At 29.6% G+C, this 11748-nt stretch overlaps 1 protein-coding gene across 12 annotated transcripts in view; it reads right to left on the bottom strand.

Moving 5' to 3' along the window:
* The window catches only part of LOC118199723 (zinc transporter ZIP12-like), a 193648-nt gene that overhangs the window by 21865 nt on the left and 160035 nt on the right, over positions 1-11748 (bottom strand). The window contains exon 1 of one of the 12 annotated variants that reach the window (XM_035371639.2): positions 8152-8286. The exons of the other annotated variants lie outside the window; for them this stretch is intronic. The gene's annotated coding sequence lies outside the window, so the exon portion shown is untranslated. Of the gene's footprint in view, positions 1-8151; positions 8287-11748 lie in introns of those variants that run through there. 12 annotated transcript variants of the gene reach the window in all.

Here is an 11748-nt window from a genome sequence, read left to right as displayed (position 1 = left end):
AATCTTTCAGAATGTTAATACCAGTCCCGACTGTATTAAAGAAATAGCTTAAATATTTGAAGCTGAATAAAACAAAACAGAAATCAAATTTTGTTTTATTCAGCTTCAAATATTGAACAGCATTTAAAAAAGTTGAATACAGATAAACTGATAAAGTAGCTTTAATATTATAATATAGTATTTTCTCATGAAGGAATACTGGAAAGGGATTTCGAATGCTTACTACAGTCCGCAAATATTCACATACATATACGTATACAATAAATTTATCTGCAATTATAGCTGCTAAAATTTAACAAATTTTTGCTCCCATATCGTCATCAAACAGTAGTCTCTTTCATGGAAAGTTTAAGTTACTTTTATGGTTCTAATATCCAAAACCAAACCAATTCATCCAATTAATTGAACAATATGCATAAAATGAGCCATTAACTGTAATTAGAGGAAAATACTTCAATATTTTAGCTTACAGCATTCTATTTTAACAAAGATTATGTATGTAAAAGTATATTTTTATTTCCACAAAAAGTACAATGGAATCTATTTTTAACAAAATTAAAGAAACAAATTATTGTTTTTTTTATTTATATAACACATTGTTTAGCGCAAATTTGTTTTTATTTATGCAGACCTTAAGATTTGCAAAAATAAAAACAAAATAAATAAAATTTTATGTGTGCAATAACCCCGCTTTTATTTCTTTAGTACTAAACAAAAAGACCAAACTATTTTTTATTTGAATAGAGCAAAACAAGTAACTTATCTCGATTCATCTAAACTTAAAAGATAAAAAACTTTTAAATGATATAAAATAATACGTGAATGACGCTAATTTGAGTAAAATAAAACACTTATAAATTATTTAAATGGGCATAAAAATTGAAAATATGTTAACTAATCAATTACAACTTTAGCTTCACTTGATCCAAATAGAGCAGTTGATAACGGAATTCTAGACATCTGCAGTTCTTTTGTATTTTGGTTCACCTGGAGTTAATTGGACTTATTTTAATGGCTGTAAAAGCCTGTTTATTTGATTACCATTTAACATTCCCATTTATTACAGCTTCATAAGCACAAAATCCTTTCACAAACACAAAACAGTAAGTCGAAACACAAAATCAATTTGATATTCCAGTTTGTTACTAATATATTCAAAACAAGATACCGCTGTTTTAAAAAGCTGAAAGAATATATTAATTACAACACATCGAAGGAACGCTCAGATAAAACGAAACCAAATTACTAAGCCTCATGCATTCCCTAACAAATCTTTTAATATAAATTATGCACATTTTCCTGAAGAAAATTTTTTATAAATTTTAAATTTACAAATTTCCAGTTGATCGCATAACAAAAATTCTCAGATAATCAATATAATATGAAAACATGAAGGAAAAAATGTTGATCGAAGAAAGATAATTAAGCATTTTATAGTACCGTAATATTTGATACACACAAGCACAGCAAGTTTTTAATGTCAAGGTGCTTTCGAGTCAAAGAATTGTGTGTCAAAGAATTGTGATGAAATAATTCTACATTCCCCAGTACTCATTTGCGCAAGTTGTTTTTAAAATGAAATTCTGTGTCCGATTTCACAACTGTGATCATAGAAACATTTTTGGCCTACTAAGAACCTTGCAACCCAAATACAATTTTTTTGAAAGGAGAAGCTTTACTAGGTTGCGATAAAATTCAACTATTTAAGATGGTTGAAAGGAATTACTGCATTCTTATTAAAGAGCAAGATAGTTTTCCACCTCGTAGTTTTATTTATTTGGGGATTAATCAGAACAGATTTGAATTCAAACGCCCTCTTCCTCAATTTGGCTTTCATTTTATGCACGTTAATGCGTACATTTACACATTTAAAAATGAATTAAAGTAGAACGCCAGTTATCTGGTACTCCATTTAATCGAAACGCTTACTGTTCTTTGGAAGCCATTTAATATTAAATTTTTTTATTAAATGATTTACATGCTTTCAATTTTTTATTCATTTTAATTCAAAATGTAGAAAAGTATAACAAAAACTTTTTTGGAAGCTAAAATTAATTCAATCGAATGTACATGACATACGTATCGGCCTGCAGTGCAAAATAATGCGTTGCAAGTCAAGAAGCATGCTATCCATGTATTCATATCATTTAACTTAATAACGTGTCACAGCGTGACAGTTGACAGATATATAGCTTGCAATCTAAATAAATGAGCGATTACGTTAAGTTATAATACTTGTTACACAAATTTATTATCTTTAAACAAAGTACCGTTAGCAACCTGCACTGTCTTCTACACAGACGTGAAAAAAATATTTTTTCAAACCTACTTAAGTTAGATGCAATTATTACAAATAAAGAGAGATTTCCGCAGAAAATGGAATGAAAAAAAGAAGAAAAACTAAAGATGTAAAATGTATTGTAATAATAAATAAATAATTCTCACTTTTGTGCTTTCAGCTGGTTTGCAAATCCTTCTAATGGATTTCAAAATTTTTTCAACGTCGTTCGGAAGAATTTTTTTCCTGTTTTTCGCTTCAAAAAAATTACCTTCCAAATTAGCCAAGCTTCGATTATAATTTTAGCAGTTTTCGACTAAGCTCGCTTGTGTTTTTCCCTTGGTGCAACATGTTTCAAATACTAGAAATCGTTTTAGATATGTTAAATACAACTCCAGTGCGTAGAGTAGAATTGGTATGGAAATTAGCACCAGCGATCATGGCGAATAAATATAATATGCGTTTTCCTCTTCAGTCTGGTGCAGAATAGTTTTGTAAAAATTGTACTATAAGGAGAGAAAGACAGAGAGAGAGAGAGAAAAGATTTATTCATTAATTACCCATAATTTTAATAATTTACCATAATTTCAATTTATTTAACATATAAAACGATTAGATTTACGGTACGTATAGTATATAGTGATTGAGGAATCAGAACATATTTTAACTACACTGGTATCCAAAACCAAAGCATGTACTACCTTCTTAACAACTTCGGCTACCTCTGCATTAATAATTTCAGCCAAGTATGAAAATAAATATACTGCAAGCATACTAATGCATTTTTTTAAAAAACTGCTAAGAAATTATGCACAAATTAAATTTGATAGTACATTTTGAAAAAATTGCAAATTTCCGAATGACGTAGATGGATGTATATATTGCTTATAAATAGCCAGAGGGAGGGTCAAGTTAACGTGGAATATGTTCTTCTGAAACTGCGATTCAACTTTCATAACATCGTGATATGCTTAACCTTAAGTGATCTAGCTTTTCCGAGCCAAATTGGTCTACTTATTCTTCGGTGACGGACGAAGTTCTAAGATTTTCAATAAAATCCATTTTAGCACTATTATACCTAGAGCGCCTCATACGTTATCAATGGAGTTGACGAGATTATTATTCTCGGCTTCCAAAATCTACTCTGCTTCTGCACTGTGAAAATGTTTCGCTTACCACACCACGGACACAAACAAACAAACAATGCTTGAGTTTTCCGTTTCTACGTTGTTCGCCGTTTACAGCTCTACTGCTTCCTAACACTAAGGTCCCAGTATCGCCATATTTGTTTTTTAATTTCCCTGAACATTCTGGCGATTCTAGTTTATTCCTGTTTTACGACAGATAACCGATGTTTACAATCTGAGGACAGACTCACTGCTACATCAAAGATTACACTGGCTCATAGCCGGCTTATCAAATTTGTGTATGCATGACTCCACTAAAAAGATGCACTATGTCGAGCTCTAGATAAAAGAAAATAGATTATACATTTTTAGGCAAATAGCTCTACCATTTCATCTTACAAACATTTTGAAGTACCCAAGTTGTAAGGTTATCCACGGATGGAACAAAGGCCACCGGCTAAAGTCTAGATAGAGGAAAACAGATTATACATTATTGGACAAATGAGCTGCATAAATATCTTGCAATATCGTTACAGGGTTATCCATGTTTCTTTGTGGAATGAATGTAACTCAGAAATTGACCCACTGAAACGCGCCAGGTACATTTTGTTGTCACAAACTGAAATTTTTGTTCATTTTCCCCAAAAGAGTTTGACAGGTAACAGTGTGATCTCACATTCCAGTGGTTTGAAGCGATCAACTAAACTTAGATATTGCACTTCCAACTAATCTAATTTGCATGCAAACATCAACCGCTGAGGCCTTTTTTTCAGCTCCAATAATTTTTCATTGCTTAAAATGTTTTAAATGGTGCCTTTAATGCATGATAAAAATTTCACTTTAGTTATATTCTTTAAGTCAAGATATTACTTTCAAACATACATACCACATGCAGCTCTATCCTGCATTTTCATACGTTAAAGTGTTACAGGTGACTCTTGTGTTCCCGTTTCGAAAATTCGCATGTGCAGTTTTTTCTTATCGTGCAATTCTTACCGTTTTCTTATCATTCTTTATGTACTTTTTTATTTTTCTTTCAGTATGAATTCAGTATTAGCACCTTCTCAACTGTATCATATCTATAGATAATTGATAAGTCAGTTATAGGCAAATATAATTTGGGATATAAAAATGAGAATGGTTTCAGATTATATTCAGATTCTAAATATCATTTGATCTGGCGTGAAAAGATCATTCGTTGTCATGAAACTTACTATGAGTCGTTTCACCTTATACTGTAGTGCAATTTTTAGAAATAGCATTCCGTCCTTAGGTTTCGGATATCAGGGTTGCTAACGCTGCGGTTAAGTAAACATATATCAGCTTATATGACAGTTAAGATCCTTAACAAAAAGCAATTAAACAGTTAATTAAAGCTTGCAATAATTTATTCGTAAGCTAAGAGATTGGCTATTAGTTTGGGAAGTTTTAACAGTTTCTGAAATGCAAAAGTTTTAAAATATGCAGTTCCTTTAAATAAAAAAAATATGTTATTTTTTATGTAAACGTGTAAGATTTTAATATATGAATACACGGATGAAAGTTTCATTAGAATTACTTGAACTTCATTTTTCAATGTTTAAAATTACCACTTTATTATTAATTCAATTTTTTTGTCACACTGTCGATTAATTTAAATAATTAAAAAAACATTTTAATGCATTTGCGTTAGAAATGCTTATAGCCGAATATTTCCCTTTTTAGCGGTGATATTACGTTGCGTTTCCACAGCATTAATTATTAAAGGTTGCGAAAAACTGCTGATACTCATAGCAGTTGCAATGCAAGATATTAATCTTTCTCCCGCAAATTATCAAATATAAGACTGCTTGAGTCTCCAAACAGAAACGTTTTAATTTATTTTTAAATTATATGCATTGCATGTAACATAACAGACTGTGCAATCTAAAAACAATAAGTTTCTCTCAATAATTTTCATCTTTATTTATTTTTTAATCCTTTAATGTAAATGGGACAAATATGTACTCGAATTGCTAAGCCCGAAATATAAATATCCAAAATATAAATTCCTCAAGAACATTTCAGTATCGTTCTGCTAAAATTGAAATAAACGGATGTAATATGCTAGTGTTTTCCTCATTAAAAATTAATTTTCGTTTTTTCCTCATTAAAAAGGGCACATGATCTGTACTTTTCTCTTATGTGCGTCAAAGAGTTATTAAAATATCATTCAGATGTAGTTCATAAAGTATCTAATTGGTAATTTTTATAAACACACCATCAATGTAATACACAGAAGCCTTACATTATATTGCCAACTACAGAAAGGTAGCTTTTCCTTCCTTTTAGATGTTATCCTATTTAATAAGAAAGCATTTTTACAGTACACATAATCTTTCTTTATTTTGCCATCAGATATAATGGGAGTAATAATAACATTATTAGCAGAATACCCAAGATTTTGAGGAGCATTAGTAATGAAAATAATAGTGCTTTTAACTGAAAGTTTTACTAAGATTTATATGATATATTAAATTAGTAAAATAAGTGGACATTTTAATTGAAGGGTCATACTCAATGCCTTTAAAATTTAACATTTTACGAAATAGAGAAATACTTTTTTAGTTCTGGAGTTTGGAAGATCTACGGATAAGCCTTTTTATTACATTAATAATACGGATAAGCTTTAATATAAGGATACGGATAAGGATGATCTACGGATAAGCCTTTTGATTACATTAATCTGCCACCGCGATAATCACTTACGCGGCATGGTAAATTTCTAGTTTCCACGGATTTTGCCATTGCAAGAGAAGGCTTTCAATCTATCTTTTCCTAGTAAACTATCAACTCTAAGAATTTTCGCAATCTTGTACAGAATGTTTTAATTTATCTTTTAAAATTTATAAATGCATTGCACAAATAAAGACTTAAATATACATCTCAAATTTTGTATATTCGTTTTATTTTTAATACAGCAATTATTTGGCAACACTTAACTCCAGTCCTGTATTTCATAAAAGACACTTCCAGGGACATTTATTATGGACTCGGCTACAGAATGGTAGTTTCTATACCTAATAAACCAACATCAATCTAAGTTTGGATTTTGCTTAAATTTAAGCATGAACTCACTTCTTATAGTTACTTTTATGCAACTCAATTATTTGTATTTTATAAATAATAAAAAAATTCAATAAAAGCTATCTACTTAAAAATTTTAAAATTTTTAATTTTCACGATAAAATCTAAAAATGATATGGAAGTGAACTTAGATTTCATGAATTAATTATAACAGCAGTTCGAATAAACTTTGTACTTTATTATACATGTCATAAAAGTCAGAAAAGAGCTTTTAAAAAAATGCTCAGCAAAATTTCATACATTTATCATAAATAGCACTCCGTTACGCTAATATGATTGTTAAAAATGGCCAAAAAGGCCTCACAGTTTGATGAAAATCTAAAGTAAAGTTTCCTAACATTTCTATGACATATCTTTACGAGCCTTAAAGTAATACTAAAGCAAGTTTGAACGTAAATGATAATAAAGTATGATATTTCCTAGAATAAAATATATAACTCCTACACAGTTCATATTCAGTTAGCATACAACTAATTTTTAGAAATTTTAGATTTTAAAAGATCACGATATTTATTAAGCTATTCCAGCATTAACTTTTAATTTTTGTTTCCCTTATTTCTGCTTTTATTTCAGTAAGTGTAATTATCAAAAAGATTATCAAATTTCTCTTATTTTTGTATGAAAAATAAACAATCAAGATTAACCAAGTCTGAATAATAAAGTAAAAAATCAAGGATAAAAATAATAGAGAGAGAGAGAGAGAATATTAGCTATTTATAAACACCTCTTTAGTTCATATATTTAATAAAATAACAAAAGGTTAAAATTGTTTCAGTTTGCATTTTACATTTAATTTACTGAATACTACAATTTAGATCAAATAAGCAGTAAAAATGTTTAAATTAAGAGTTCAACTACAGTATCATAATTCTCACATAAGTTACGAATACTAAAATATTGAACAGTGAAAAAAAAAATGTGGTTTATGCTCTTTAAGAATACTGCACATAAATTTCTTATCTATTTTACATATTAATCAAATCCTAAAAAATACCGTAGAGAACAAAAGTTAAAATAACACAGTTATTTAAAAGGACAACTTAAAATTTAACTTTAAAAATAATTAAACTCTGTGGATTTTCTCATGTGCGAATACTGTGTGATCTCTACAACTATCTGTGGTCGTTTACCTTCGCAGATATCAGCGATGTAAGACCTAATTCATTTCTCCTCCTTTTTTAATAATAATGAGTAAATCTATAATTCACCAAGTTACCTCATAAAGCAAAAACAATCATAATGAATAATTTAAGATTAAAAAATCACAGTACATCGAATTTCAGATCAATTTTTCATAACTTAAAAATAATAAGACATAAAAAAATACATGCCATACGATTATGCTACTCTAAAAGACGCACAAAACATAAGTAATTAGAAAGTGTTAAGTGATAACCTTAAAATATAGAATTCCTCAGAAAAACTGCCGATTTCCGACAATACCATTATCGAAACATATATTTAAAGGGAAAAAAATTAAATCTGTTTTCTCAAACGTTCCTGTAAATAAAAAATACGTTGATGCTATAAAGTGCAATTTTACAAATAAATCTTATAAATGAAAAAAATATATAATAGTAGAAAACGACCACTCATTCGTAACAAGAAAGTAGTGAAAAGAATGAAAGGGTTCATAAGTACCACTACTGTAAGCTCCAGTCAGCATCGTTGAGCTAAGTTGAGAATCGTTGAGTTGTCAGCGCTCTAAGAGAGAGAGCGAAATAAAACGACTCGCACGCCGAATTGTTTCCTCGATTCTAACCCTGTTTCAATAACATCCAGCTGAATTTAAGAGCCTTTCCAAACATTTTTCGAGTAGGAACCAGTTTGACCAGCAGAGATGAGGGGCCCCAAAGGAGCTTGCGACCTGTCTTCTCTGATTGGATTTCGTGTTCCACATATTTGACACAGGAAATATTTGTAGCTATCAAAATGACCCCACAGTCAAGCCTCGGATAAGCATCTCGGCCAATAACCCCCCCAAAATACGACTTGCGATTGCAGCCTTTTTTTTTTCTTCTTAAATTGCTGCAATTGATGTCTCTAGAACAGTGGAAAAAAGAAAAAAAAAAAAAAAAAAAAGAAAAAAAGAGAGAGGCGTTTTTTGGTGACGTTCATGTACGTCCAATTATAAAGCATCCTTTCAACAAAACTGAGAAAAAACAGTGCCTTGTATTGTCCTCAGGCAAAACTCTTAATGTATCAAGGCATTAAGACTATGCGGTAAATTAGAAAAAAACATATACGGCTTAGATGACATTAAACTGATATCCGAAAGTGTAGTTAATTTATTAAAAAAACACACAAAGAAAATTGTCGATTACAAAACAAGAGTGTTTGTAAGTATGAAAAATGAGATATTAAATTATTTTTTAAATTTATCTCGGGAAATACCTGTAGCCATACCAAAACGCTATTCCAGAATTAAAACATACTTCTGAGTTGATGCGAACATTTATAAATGAACAATGAATTAATTTGTAATATAGATTTTAGACGGTTAATTGAAAAGGAAAACTCAAAAACCAAAAATGTTTCAAGAAGTATTTTCTTCGAGAGAAATTATTAAACTGTCTCGAAAGATCAAAGGCTTTATTTCAAAATTGATATTCATTTGAAGCCGTTCTTGATTCTATTTCAGTAAGTAGAACCGTTAAATAGTTATTCAGATGAAAGAGTTAATTAAAAAAGTAAATAAAATTACTTCACTTAATAATAGGTAAAAGTTGTGCGCAGGTTTCAACTAACATATCATAATCTTATTTTAATAAAATTGATTAGTATTTTTATAATGATCACACTGCTGTTATTTTCGTATTCTTTGGTTTTGTACTTTCTTTAGATAAGAACGGAAATATGATTTCAAAAATAAATTTTTCAAAACTTGCAATTATGTTTTACCTTCCTCTCAAATAATTATAACACAATCTGAATTAGAATTGTATTTAAATATGTATTTTTAAACATTTTTGACAGATTTCAAAGTGATGAAAATAGAGTAATGGAGCTTGAGGATACCTAGTTTAGAGAAAAATACAAATATACCTTAAATATTAGCTCCTTAAAATGTACTTAAGTACGTATAATTGATTACTGTAAGCTGAATAATTTAGAAAAATTGCATTATTTAGAAAATATTAATTTTTTAACTTAAACGTTATGCCTACAAAAGCACTCATATTAATATTTATTAGAGATTATAACAACATATTCATTAGTAAATTAATTAAATCACAGCTGTCAATTGTGTTCTTTTTATTTATTGCTATATTTCACTTTTTTCAGTTTTTCTAAGTTTACATGTGTCAGTTTCAGCCATTTTAGTTTCGATGTTACCTACTTTTTACAGATTCGTTTCTTAACATGTATTATTAAATCTGTTATTCGAAATGCTAGTTTAGTTAAAGATCGTCGTGATAGTCAAGATTTTATAAACGAGAACGTAATTCTTAACGATGAAAACGATGAAATATGGGAAAAAAGAATTTATAATTCCTGGATTTAGCTAAAGACCGTCCTGATAGTCAAGATTTTATAGACGAGAAATTAACTACTTAATTCTTGAAGATGAGAACGAAATATGGGAAAAAAGAATTTATAACTCTAATTCTTGATGACGAGAAAGAAATATGGGAGAAAAGAATGTATTACTCCTGGATTAAGTACACGATAAAGATCCTGTGTTCAAATACAGACCTGTTAAACCTTTTCATAATAAAGAAAAATGAATTATGCACATAATTTCACAAACCAGAGAACAGTGCTTTGCCACAGTATACATGTTATATAAATTTTCTGCTAGACTACTACAGAGTTATTTATAAATAATAGTTGCAAAAATAAAAGAAATCAAATATCACAGCCTGAGTTGGAATAAACATTGATTGAATTTTTTAAATTTAATACTTGTAGATTTTAGTTTTATTATGTTTATTTTGAAAACATTTTCTATTTTTAAATACGTAATTTACTTAATCTCAAGAAAATAAGGAAAGACTTGGATATTTAAAGAAAAGCAAACATTTTGTTACCATCAGTTAGTGTAGAATATTCATGCATCTTAATTTAATAATTTCATTTTTTCACTTAGCGGCATATAGTATTATTTACATAAAAATATATAAATTTTGAAAAGGGATAAAAGAATTTTAAAAAGTAAATGCGAGTACAGGAGTTGTAAACTTGAAAATTAATTAATCGCGATAAAAGTACATTTATTTAACATAAAAATATTACGTATAAATGTTATAAAATATTTATGTAAAGACTTAAAAAGAAACTGTATACGTAATAGAAACAGTTTGAAATAGATTTATAATAAAACTCCAATACTTTCGAAGTCAAAAAATGTTTTAAAATATTTTTTTTTTAAATACTGAATATACAAATGATCAATGGAACAAATACAGGTGAACTTCACTAGTAGAAAAAGCCTTAACAAGGGCTTTTAACTTAAAGGATTATTAGCCTAACATCATTTTTGCTTTTCTCTCACCACATTTCATGAAAACATTGTCAGTTATACTAATGAAAAATAAAAGATAACTATATTAATATGACTGAATCACTTTATTTCATAACAGCAAAGTCCACCAAGGCTGTGTCCTATAAGGAACACATGGTAGAAGATCTGGGTAGGCTAATTTGACTATGTGTACCTTCTTAAGGGCAGGGATGCCTTCGCAGAGGACTTTCTGAGGGAAACTAGCTCGTATGCAGGTTACATAAGGGAGAAACCACGAAAACGCCCATTCAGACAGCCCCGTTCGCCTGGAATCGAACCCAGGTCAAGCTACCTATATTCCTCTTAACTTTACTTCTCCCCTGCTGGTGGGGCGTCTGTAAGGAAGAATGATTTCGAAGAGGAATTTCTAAGGGCAACTGGTCTGTAATCTCGACATACATGAGGAAAACAATGAAAGCTTCCTAGGCTAGCTTGTTCACCCCCCCCCCTCCGGGAGTAGACCCTAGGAAAATTACCCGACATTCGTGACTTTATCTATTCATCCATTGAATGCCCCCGCCATTATTTGATAGAAGCAGAATGTAACCAGGTATATCTGAAGGAAATAACAAAACTTTAAAGTTTATTTTGTTTATCAAGGTAGAACCCAATGTGTAACAGAAGCTACAAAATTTAGCTAATTGGAAGTTTGAAAGTCCTCTTGAAGGTTAAGACCCTCGGATCCATTCTCTAGAATGTTCCATCAAAAACGGGAAAGAACAGAGCTATTTTGT

This window comes from Stegodyphus dumicola, chromosome X2 (assembly GCF_044657685.1).
Source record: "Stegodyphus dumicola isolate Sdum_Otavi_A_Nest chromosome X2, ASM4465768v1".
Taxonomy (NCBI): domain Eukaryota; kingdom Metazoa; phylum Arthropoda; class Arachnida; order Araneae; family Eresidae; genus Stegodyphus; species Stegodyphus dumicola.
The sequence above is the reverse complement of the archived record's forward strand: the minus strand, read 5'-3'. Positions and strand labels throughout refer to the sequence as shown.